The sequence below is a fragment of the Mirounga angustirostris genome, unplaced genomic scaffold (genome assembly GCF_029215605.1).
Source record: "Mirounga angustirostris isolate CCGP_5_RB_7025 unplaced genomic scaffold, mMirAng1.0.hap1 SCAF_2, whole genome shotgun sequence".
Taxonomy (NCBI): Eukaryota; Metazoa; Chordata; class Mammalia; order Carnivora; family Phocidae; genus Mirounga; species Mirounga angustirostris.
In genome coordinates, this window is record NW_026991710.1 from 55,821,434 (window position 1) to 55,833,553 (window position 12,120).

Consider the following 12,120-nt stretch of genomic DNA (forward strand, 5'->3'; position numbering starts at 1 on the left):
TGATTTAAAAAAAGAAATTTATGCTCTCATAGTTCTGGTGGCAGAGCTTTGTTCTTTCTAACAGCTCTAGGGTATAATCTTTCTTCACCTCTACCTAGTTTCTAGCATTTTTTGGCAATCCTGGAATTCCTTGGTTTGTAACTGCATTATTTCAATCTCTGCCTCTCTTGTCAAAGCAATTTTCTCCCTCTCTCTGTCTCTTTTCTTATGAAGACACCAGTCAAATGGATTAAGGGCCCACTCCATGGGTTATGATGAACTCATCATAACCAATTACATATGCAGTGACCCATATTTCCAGAGAAGGTCACTTTCTGAGGTCTTGGAGTTAGGATTTTAGTCATAAGGGGGGAGGGACACAATTAAACCCATTTCACCCACCTGACTTTTGATTCCCAATATAAATTTTCTGCAGCTATTATAGGTCAATGCTCATAATATGGCATTCAGAAATCTTCACTATGTCAACATTTCTAAAGAAAAGACATGCAGTGTTATTTCATAATCTTCTGGGACATGATTATGGAAGAGTGTAGTTTATGACATACTTGAATGGTTATTTAAGGGGCATGAAATTCATCTAAACAATCTCATTTTAACTTTGAAATATCCTACACTAGAAGACATTCCAATTCATGCAATTTGCATGAAATCACTAGAACATTAATCAAAATCTTACTTTAGTTGTAATCATACTCCTAAGTAAAATGGATCCATTTTTAGCAAGTGACTGGAAAGAAAATCTCAGCTGTACAATGCTTGTAAATATTGACAGTTAAGTTTACAAATTATGCTGAATTACAATTTTTATGAGATAGAATGTTTTATTCACCCAAATTCATGGAGACAGGGTTTCTCTTCTAGAGAAAAAGAGTCAAAACTAAAGGCAAATTTCTAATCACCAGAGAGATACACAAAAGAGAGAGAACCATGGTGGGACCAAAGACATTTGCAAGGAACAAAAGGAGGGTGCTAAGGCTCAGAAGATGGGGAAAGAACGGGAGATAAAGAAGGTGGTAGAATGCTGAGCTGTATGTATTGTGTGTTCCTCCTGAACTGCCTTTTGGCCCTCTACCTTGCATGATTTGGTGTGTAAAAGACTTCTGAGGTTTAACAAAACAAAATAGAACTCTTTGTTGAGCCCCTCCTCCAGTCTCAGTTTAATTTATGGTGGACTTGCTCAGATTAAAAAACCTAAGAATAGTCATTAATTTTTTTCTCCTCTGCCTTTCACTCTTTACCCATAACGATGTATATCTGGTAGACTGTACCTGTAATACATATACTACATGTATATACTCCACACACACACACACACACACACACACATTATATACACTCATTTGTGACCACAAAGAGAGTTTTATTTGTAAAGTGGTTCAGGTACAGTGCAGTTGCAAATACATATGTCTCAATACAGCACTGTTAATACACTTAGGCACTGAGAAATAACTCTGCACTGTGGTTTTCTTTGAAAAAGCTTACTTTCATGTATCAGCCTTTAAGAGTCAGATCAGTGGCCTAGCACTCAAGTAGACATCCTTACATATACATCCTTTTTTTAAGTTTTATTCTGGCTCTCTCCCTTTCTGATGTCATGATTCTCTTGTGTGATAACAGCCTAATGGTGTTGAGGGAAGAATTCACGTAGTAGCATACATAAATACAATGTCTGACATAGAGCAAATGCTTAAAAATTGCAGCAAGAGTGATTACCACTTTCCATGCTTGAGAACTGAATGCTTTCCCAGAAGTAATATTATTAAATCTGTACACAATCCTCCTGGATCAGTCTGATTACATCCCAATAAAGAACCCAACACAGGAGAGAATTCAGTTACATGCCCCAAATCACACAATTAGTAAATGGTTAGTGAAAAAATATCAGTATTTGGGTCCACTGGATCCCAAAGCCCAGGCTATAAGACTCCCACATTGCTTGATTTAGTTTCCTATTGTTGCTACAACAAATTACTGTGAACCTAGGGGCTTAAAACAACAAACTTATGTTTTATATTTTAAACCATTTTACTGAGATTAAGATTGAGATGGAATAGCTGTACATATTTAACATATATAACTCGATCAGTTTGGGGATAAGTACATACCCATGAACCACCATCCAGACTGGAGATATACGCATCACTTCCCAGTTCCCTCCTTCCCCCTTATTTATTTATTGTTATTACAGTTTTGTGTGCATGTGTGTAGTAACAACGCTTAACATAAGATCTACTCCCTTAGCAGATCTTAAGTAGACAGTAGAGTTTGTTAGCTGTAGACACCAAGCTGCACAGTAGGTCTCCAAGACTTACTTATCATGCAGGACTAAAACTTACTACTTTTGGACCATCACTTTCCCATTTCCTTATCACTCAGTCCCCCGGGCAAGCATTCTACTCTATGCTTCTTTGAGCTTGACTATTTGAGATTCTCCAAATAAGTGATATCACAGAATGTTTGTCTTTTTAATGTCTGGCTTATCTCACTGAGCATAACATCCTTCAGGTCCACCTTTGTTGTCCCAAATGGCATGATTTTCTTTTTTTTCTAAAGCTGAGTAATTTTGTAATGTATGTTTATACCCCATTTTTGTTATGTATTCATCCATCAAAGCACACTTATTTTTATATCTTGGCTACTGTGAACCATCCTGCAATGTACATGTGGGTACAGTTGTCTTTTAAGCTCCTCATTTCAATTTCTTTGGATATATTCCCAAAGTGGAATTACTGACTCACAAGACAGTTCTAATTTTTAAAGATCAACCACATTGTAGGGGCGCCTGGGTGGCTCAGTCGTTAAGCGTCTGCCTTTGGCTCAGGTCATGATCTCAGGGTCCTGGGATCGAGCCCCACATCGGGCTCCCTGCTCCTTGGGAAGCCTGCTTCTCCCTCTCCCACTCCCCCTGCTTGTGTTCCCTCTCTCGCTGTGTCTCTCTGTCAAATAAATAAATAAAATCTTTAAAAAAAAAAAGATCAACCACATTGTATTATTGAGTTATAATTGACATACTGCATTATATTAATTTCAGGTCAATCCTAGTGGTATTGCTGTATCACATGGCATTTCTATTTTTACTTTTGTGATGAGCCTCCCTACTGTTTTCCATAATAGCTGTACCAATTTTTTTCTGAGAGAGAGAGAGCACAAGAAGGGGGGCAGAGGGAGAAGGAGAGAGAGAATCTAAGGCTCCACAATCAGTGTGGAGCCCAATGTTGGGCTCGATCTCACAACCCTGAGATCATAACCTGAGCCAAAATTACACGTGGATGCTTAACTGACTGAGCCACCCAGGGGGTCCTACTTTTACCAATTTACATTCCCTCCAGTGCACCAGGGTTCCCTTTTCCCCACATCCTCACCAGCACTTATTTTTTGTTTTTTGTTTTTTTTAAATAATGGTCATACTGAAAGAAACCTTGCAAGGGTAGACTTCCCTCTCCCTCTCCCACACTTTGTGGTGCTGTTGTCTTACATGTTACTTTTGTTTTAAAAATATTTTCCTTTTAGAGTTTTAAGATATAAGTAATTAAGGTGATTCATATTTATCCCATTTCTACTATTTCTTTGTGCTTCCTTTGAGTAGTGACAGATTTCCAGGGGCTATTGCTTCTCCCTGCCATGATTTCCTTTACTATTTCTTGAAAGCAAGTCTTCTGGAATCAGTGATTATTTTGTCTTCATTTAGAAGCATATGTTCACTGGTTATAGAATTTATTGGAGAGATTTTTTTTTAGTACTTAAAAAACTTTTGTCACTCTCCTCTTACTTTAATTTTTTTTTTTTTGCAAAATCAATTCAACTGTCATTTGCATCTTTGCTACTCTGGTTACTTCTAAATGTTTTCTTTACGGCTGTTTGTAAGCAATTTGATTATAATGTTTGATGTAGTTTATTCATGCTCTTGCACTTGTCATTTGGTTGAACTTCTTGATCTGTGGTGTATAATATTCCTAATATTTAGAAAATTCTCAGCTATTGAATCCTTCCTCTTCCTCTTTACTACAATATCATATATATTCACACACAGTTTTTCCACAGATCATTCAAGCAGTTTTTTGTTGTTGTTGTTGTTGTTCACTTTCTTTTTCCACGTTATTCCATAGAGTTTTACTGCTGTATTTTCAAATTCCCTACTCTTTTCCTCTAAACATGCTGTTAACAATATTCAGTGTACTTTTCATCTCAGGCATCATATGTTTGAAATATGCTCATGCTTTCCTCTACTTAAACACATAGAATACAGTTACAAGTAGATTTTTTTATTTTATTATGTTATGTTAATCACCATACATTACATTATTAGTTTTTGATGTAGAGTTCCATGATTCATTGTTTGCATATAACACCCAGTGCTCCATTCAGTACGTGCCCTCTTTAATACCCATCACCAGGCTAACCCATCCCCCCCCTCCTCTAGAACTCTCAGTTTGTTTCTCAGAGTCCATAGTCTCTCATGGTTCGTCTTTCCCTCTGATTTCCCCCCCTTCATTTTTCCCTTCCTGCTATCTTCTTCTTTTTTTTTTTTTTGACATATAATGTATTATTTGTTTCAGAGGTACAAGTCTGTGATTCAACAGTCTTACACAACTCACAGCACTCACCATAGCACATACCCTCCCCAATGTCTATCACCCAGCCACCCCATCCCTCCCACTCCCCACCTCTCCAGCAACCCTCAGTTTGTTTCCTGAGATTAAGAATTCCTCTTATCAGTGAGATCATATGATACATGTCTTTCTCTGATTGACTTATTTTGCTCAGCATAATACCCTCCAGTTCCATTACAAGTAGATTTTTAATATGCTTATTTACTAATTCTATCATTTGTGTCACTTCTGACTCTGTTCATATCAATTGAGATTTCTCTTCACTGTGAGTCATATTTTTCATCTTTGCTCCATGCCTGGTAATTTTAATAGGATGCAGGACAGTGTGTTTTGCTTCTTTTTGGGTGCTTGTTTTTTCAGTGTCTTAAATGTTATTGATCTATGTTCTGGGACACAGTGAATTTCCCTGTAAATAATTTTTCATTCTAGAGGCTTGCTTTTAAGCTTTATTAGGCAATCAGGGCATTTAGAGACATTTAGAGCTTAATTTAAGCTCCTATTAAAGCATTCTAACAGTGCCATGTGGTTTACAAGTTAATTCCACTCTGGCTGGACTTAACCTGGTCTATCTCCGCCCCATTTGAGCTGCAGGGATTACACAACATGTTCCTTTTTTGATCAGTGCCCAACCTCATGGGGTTTCCTCACATTTATTTGTACTACTCAAAACTCAGCAGAAGATTAGGAGCAACCCTCTGTAGATCTCCAGAAGTCTTTTCTCTGGGCAGTTTTCTCCTGCCTTTGAAATGTTCTCCTCCTCAGTATTCTGCTACATTAGTTGTAGTCCCGTGCCTCCAGTATTCTCAACTATTTCTCCTCAACTCAAGGGAATTGCCTATTCTTCTAAAGCCCCACATTCTCTTTCCAGGTCATAAGCTGTGACAATCACATGACTTATCTGGCTTCTTTCCCTTTTTGTGGAGATTATATTTTACTTTCCTGTTGCATAATGTCTTAAAATTGTTGTGTCATATATTTTGTTCTTTTTTCAGTTATTTAAAACTGGAGGACGAATCTAGTCCCTGATACACAAACTTGGCCAGAAGCTGAATCACAGAATAAAAGTCTTTTAAAGTCCTGAGAGTGTTCCCAAAACCTGTATTACCTAGCCATTTTGCTTCTATGACCTCAGTTCCACCAAATTTCCTCAACTCCAACCAAACTGTCTTATTTTCTGTATTTTTAAAGAGTATCATGTGTGCTCCCATCCCATGGCCTGGACTGGAGTGCTCTTTTCCCAGCATTCAGTACAGTTGACTTATTATTTCCTGCAGATTTCACTCTTCTGCTCGGGAAGGCATTACCTGGCCACACTTTCTAATATTGAAAACCTATCCCTACCAAAACTTATCTCCTTTCTCCAAATGAAGTTTCTCTTAGTGTGTATCACTATCAAACCAACCACCTATTACATAATTATCTTGTTTTTCATGCCTCCTTCCAGTTAGAGTACAATTTCCATGACGTCTGAGATTTTTGCTGTTGTTGTTCATGGTCTGTTGTATGTGTATAAAAGAGTTCACAGCATATATCAAGTACTCACCATTTATTTGTTAAATAAACTGCAGTTACATATCAGCATCTATCTTCATATTCATTCTTATACATTTTTATTAAATATAAAAAGAAATCTTGCATAAACAATATAAAGAATTGTGTTTCTGTGATATTTGCAGTATATTTTCATAGCTGTGTTCAAATTTGAACTTGACCTAAAAGAACACATAGGAATTTATCATGTACCCCCACAGAAAATGTTAGCGGGGCATTCTTGGTCAAAGGCAAAATGCAGAGTCACAGAGATGTGAATATCCATGGTGTTCTCAAGGAAGAGTGTGAATGACATTTAACAAATAGCAAGAATTGGGGCCAAAGATATCTGTTGTGTAAAATGCAAATTGTCTTGAATCTGATATAAAATATCTTTAATATTACCTTAGACATAAGAAACCGGGGCACCTGGGTGGCTCAGTGGTTAAGCGTCTGCCTTCGGCTCAGGTCATGATTCCAGGGTCCTGGGATCGAGCCCCGCATCGGGCTCCCTGCTTGGCGGGAAGTCTGCTTCTCCCCTCCCACTCCCCCTGCTTGTGTTCCCTCTCTCGCTGTGTCTTTCTCTGTCAAATAAATAAATAAAATCTTTAAAAAAAAAAAAAAGAAACCAAAGAAATATTTTTAGGCAGTTAAGTTACCTGATATATACACTATGTTAAAAAGTTTTGTGAGGAAAATATATTTTTGAAATGACTAATAAATTTTGGAGACCAATTACAAAGCTAGAATGGATTGTCCATACAAGAGATGGGGAGACGTCTGGTGCAGAAGCAGTGGGCTGAGAGGTTAGGGAGAAGAAGCCATGAACATGGAGACTTTCAAAAAGCTGGGGAGTCCGTTAAAGAGTGAATTAGGTTGTGACTCCTGGGAGCACAAATTGATGGGATGGTACTGAGATAAGAAAGAACTAAAGATCACTGTAGATCGAGGGAATGAACAAGTGCAGACAAAGCAAGCAATGAAACATAGAGAAAGACGATAACCATAGGAGTAAGGTCTTAGAGGAACAAAAACAAGTAGATGGGCGCCTGGGTGGCTCAGATGGTTAAGCGTCTGATTTCGGCTCAGGTCATGATCCCAGAGTCCTGGGATCGAGTCCCGCATCGGGCTCCCTGCTCAGCAGGGAGCCTGCTTCTCCCTCTGCCTCTGCCTCTCTCTCTCTCTCTCTCCCTGTCTCTCATGAATAAATAAATAAAATCTTAAAAAAAAAAAAACAAGTAGATGGCCACTCATAGTAATTTGTAAATCATAGACAAGTTTTGTGGAGTTTAGAGAAATGAAAAAGCATGGCTGCATGACCTCCAGCCTCTTTGAATTCAAAAGTAATCAATAAGAGTCAAAAGGTGGCTGAAAAAGGCAAGCAAGGCTGAATGTAAAATTAAAGAAGTTACTGAACACCATGACATGCCAGGTGTCAGGGCAGGGGCTGGAACTACCAGAAGGTTCAGTCAGGTTTCCACCACTTTGGAAGGAAAAGTGATTGAATGAAGTAGTTCCATAAAATGCAGTATGATTAATTGGCAGCAACAAAGAAAATATGAGATCAAAAGAATTTCTTTTAAATGCTGGAAAATATGACTTTAAGAGAAATCAATTTATGAATGGCTGCTGAACTACGTATACTCTAATTGTCCTTTATTGTTCACAGGTACAGTGGTATGTGTGATAAATTTTAGAAAAACTCTTACACAAAATTATATGTTAACATAATGAAGCTTCAACCTTTTCCGGCTAACCAGCAAATTGGCTTTCTAAACATGACTATGACTCCAATAAATACAATTATGTGTAGGCATTGTGCACAAAAGTCATCCTGGTGGCACTTAGGCAAAACCTAGAGTGTTGTGTTTAATCAGCTTCACCATATTTCAAACATATTAAATCAGTCGACATTATATAAAAAGTAGATTCACTTAAATATTCCTCTCTTGTCCTACCCTTAAAAATTATAACGTGTGCCAAGACTGGGATATTATTTGTATAAATCAAAATAGACTAGAGCCGAGTTAACGCTTCCTTTCACAAGAGGTTGCTCTCTTAGGAAGCCAAGGTCTGGCCATATCTTACTTTTTTACACCTGGCTTTCACTTTATACTTTCACCTCACCTGCAAAGTCAATGTAGTCTTTTGCATTCGTAACTTCTATTTTAGAGATTTCCACAAAAATATGTATCTACTTTATACAAATTATTGCCAACTTTATAAGTCTTTACATTATGTTAGATGACATAATTATTTTTATTACTATGATAGCAATTTTATAGAATTAAAAACCAGAGAGAAAAGAAAAAATCCATTCCAGATATTTATTCAGGGTATTTGACAGTTGGAAAAGCATTAGAGAACTATTTTGGTCCAAAACACCATATTCCTGTACAGGAAAGCGGGTGCCAGGAGAAAAAGAAAAAAAAAATAAAGAAACTTTTATTGAATCAAAAAACTAGTTCAGAGCAGAGGAAGGACACACACAAAATACAGATAATCTTTATACATTGTAACATTCTCATTTTCAGCTATCATGCTCTAAACTTAACTGTGCTAAAGCACTCCTTGGAATCTGTGGGGAAAAAATCTGGAAGAAAAACAATTTCTAATCATAGCGACTTCTTAGAATTCAATTGGCTTTTTTTTTTAAGCCATTTTGAATGGCTTTTGAACCACAGAATTACCATACATGGAGGAACAACATTTAAATAGTACTGAGATAACCCTTCCTAGATCATTCAATGCCTGGTCTCTGGTCTTCTATTTGAGAAACAAGGTAATTTTCATGTATTCTTTCTCTCACATTAGGGCCTTGTGAACAATATTTCAAACATATTAATAAAAATTTTAAAAATTATAAAAAATAAATGATTTGGGGATATTTTCTTTTAATTGATACAAACTCATGATTTATCTTCTTGTTTTTTTAAAAAGGTGCAATTAATATGTAGACACTGCAATATTTACCTTGACTCTAACTCATGAAGGGCAATGTTTGATTCTGATGGCAGGACCAAGGTAACTAGGCTTATAGAAATCCAGCAATCTTTTCCTTTGTGTGTGGTTCCTGGACAACATTTTTCATCTAGAAATTGGAGATAAGAATACTTAAAAGACATACTTACTCTAAAGTTTATAAATAATATTATAAAAAGTCCAGCATAGTATTTGCCATAGAGCATTTGCTGAATAACTACAACTGTTTTAAATTTCCATTTCTAATATGTTCAATATATGTCTATTTCAGAGCTAACAGTTTTACATGTTTCAATGTCTTTCACCTATATAAAATACTATTTCTAAGAAAATTGATTGGAAAACAGTTTTATAAAATGCATTTATTTCAGATGTTTAATAAAAGGCGTTAAAATATACCTTACAATTTTCAATAATGCCTTTGCAATGTGAAATACATCCTGTCCATATTATATGCGTAAAAAATACTTTCATCTTAGAAGAACAAATGAACACATCAGCTACGTGTCATTATTACTCAGTGTAAAGATGAAGAAGTTTATACTATGGGACTGGAAATTATTTTAAAATTCTACGATGCCAATATTAAGAGATAATTTAATACCTGTACGTATATGCCCTTTTCAGTCACATAGGTTGTATCACAAACACATTTTGATGTTGCTTGGGTAAAAATTAAAATTATTCTTTAAAGTAGATTTCAAATGCACATAGTATAATGAGCAAAATGTATGGAAAATACATTAGAAAAACTTTATTTAAATCTTCGCTTACACTTAAACAAAAAAGTGGGGAAAAGTTGAATTATACTCGGTCAAAAACCCAGAGTGAGCTGGTTGGAGGCGACCTCAGACGTGGCGCGTCCCATTTGCTAGATGTGGTCAGCGAGGCCCCGTGATGTTCAGAGGCTTGGGAGCTTCAGCAGCCAGTCCGGGGTCAAGCAGAACTAGTAGCACACCTGATGTCCAAGCCGGTTACTTCCACCTGCTACTTCTTAGGAGGGAGCCAGGCTGCATTTCGCCTCACCCGATATCTGATACAAAAGGGTGCCTGTTGTGTTTTGTGTGTCTGATGGTCGTTCTTCACAAAGTGCCTGTCAGTGAGAACAATCCCAGACACTGACTATATCTGAATGGCCCTTCCACACTGCAGCAAGTATGGCTTGAAATTAGGTCCTGTGGAATGAGAACAACATAATGGCCCTTTCAAAATAAACTGTGATATTCATATTCATGAGCGTTCTTTAAAGCATCTGCTTTTGTGTCTCTTCATTGCCCTTTCTCCATTATCTGCTGTAAAGATAATAATAGAGAAATGTCAGAACATGTCATTTGTAGCAGACAAAATCTGTTCTTGATTTTCTATATATGTCTTCACAGCCCCAAGGAACCATGAAGTTTTTCATCTTTACCTGCCTTTTGGCTGTTTCTCTGGCAAAGCATGTAAGTATAATGGGACACATAATGGCACCCATTCTTACTTAGACAATTCAGAGTGAACCTTTAACTACACACAGAATATGGGGCATGGGCAGCAATGAATTGAGATTAAGGATATAACCTTATAATCCATGATCAAATATAGTATTGACATGTCTTACACAGAATGTGAAGAACAAACCTTCTGTGAAGTGTCTTCATAGTAGGTGTCAAAGAAGCTACAGTTTTAGGAAGAAAGGCATCGATTCGTATCCATCATATGTTAGATTATTGTTGGAATTTTCTAGAGGAGCATTCCCACTCCCCACCATGTCTCTGGAAATGCAAGTGGGTCTCACCACCGTAATTTAGAATTCCGAAGTCAGCTGTCCATGAAATGACAGAATTTCACCATTCTTCATAAAAGTAGTCCAGAAACCATGATGGCAAAATACAAAACAAGGACCTGCGACAGAGGACTGAGTTAATAGGTCTGGATTTGAGCGGTAACTTTGTACATGATTCCCCAGTGAGGTTATAATAACATCCATGTCACAAAATAGTGAGTCGATAAGTAGATAATACGTGAAAGAGCTACACAAACACAGATACATATATACACATATATATAATATTATATATGTCAGTCTATCAGCATTCTTAGCACACTGTTCTCAGGGGAACCTGCATACCCACATCCCTCCAACCCCAACATCTCACTCTCCCATTAGGGCAGATTTCCTTGTGGTGCTCAGCTATAACACACACCCCCATTTCTATGAGATACAGACAGACAGGCATTTGTACCTTCTTCCATTTGTACCCAATTTAAGAGTAAACCTAAAGTCAGACCCCATTTCTGATATAAATAAGCTACTTTAAAAAAACAATAAAAAGGCTTCAGTTATCACTACTGTACAGGATCAGTGGCTTCTTCTCTATTAAACTCCACTAGATATAACCACACAGGCACTTGTCCTAATTTAACAACTAATTCAATTGAAGAATATTTATTTATGTATGAATCAACATATTCAGTAAATCTTCCCCAGTTTGTTCTCACAAGGAATAGAGACCTAGAGATCTGGTCCTTTAGTATTTTTAATCAGTTAGACTAATATTTTATAATTTCTCAAAATTTACTCTTTTATGATCAAATAAATTTGCTTTTAATTGAAAGTCTCTGTAGTCTCTACCCAAGTCACTGATTTGATGATTTAATTATGTAATTTTTTATTATGTTCAGTTAGCCAACATATAGTACATCATTAGTTTTTGATGTAGTGTTCAACAATTCATTAGTTGTGTATAACACCCAGTGTGTAATTTTTAATATACATTAAAATAAGTGCATCTTAAAATAAAAGCATGAGGAGTATATCTAAAGTAACTACTACTATTCACTATTAAAATTTTTTAAAAATATACATGGACCACCTTTTTGAATTTTGTCTATTCATTCATTTAACAAACATTTATGAGAAAGAAATATACCCCACACAGTATCCTACGCTCTGGAATGCAACCGTGAATACAGCAGATATAGCCTATCTCTCATGGTGCTGATATTTCAATTT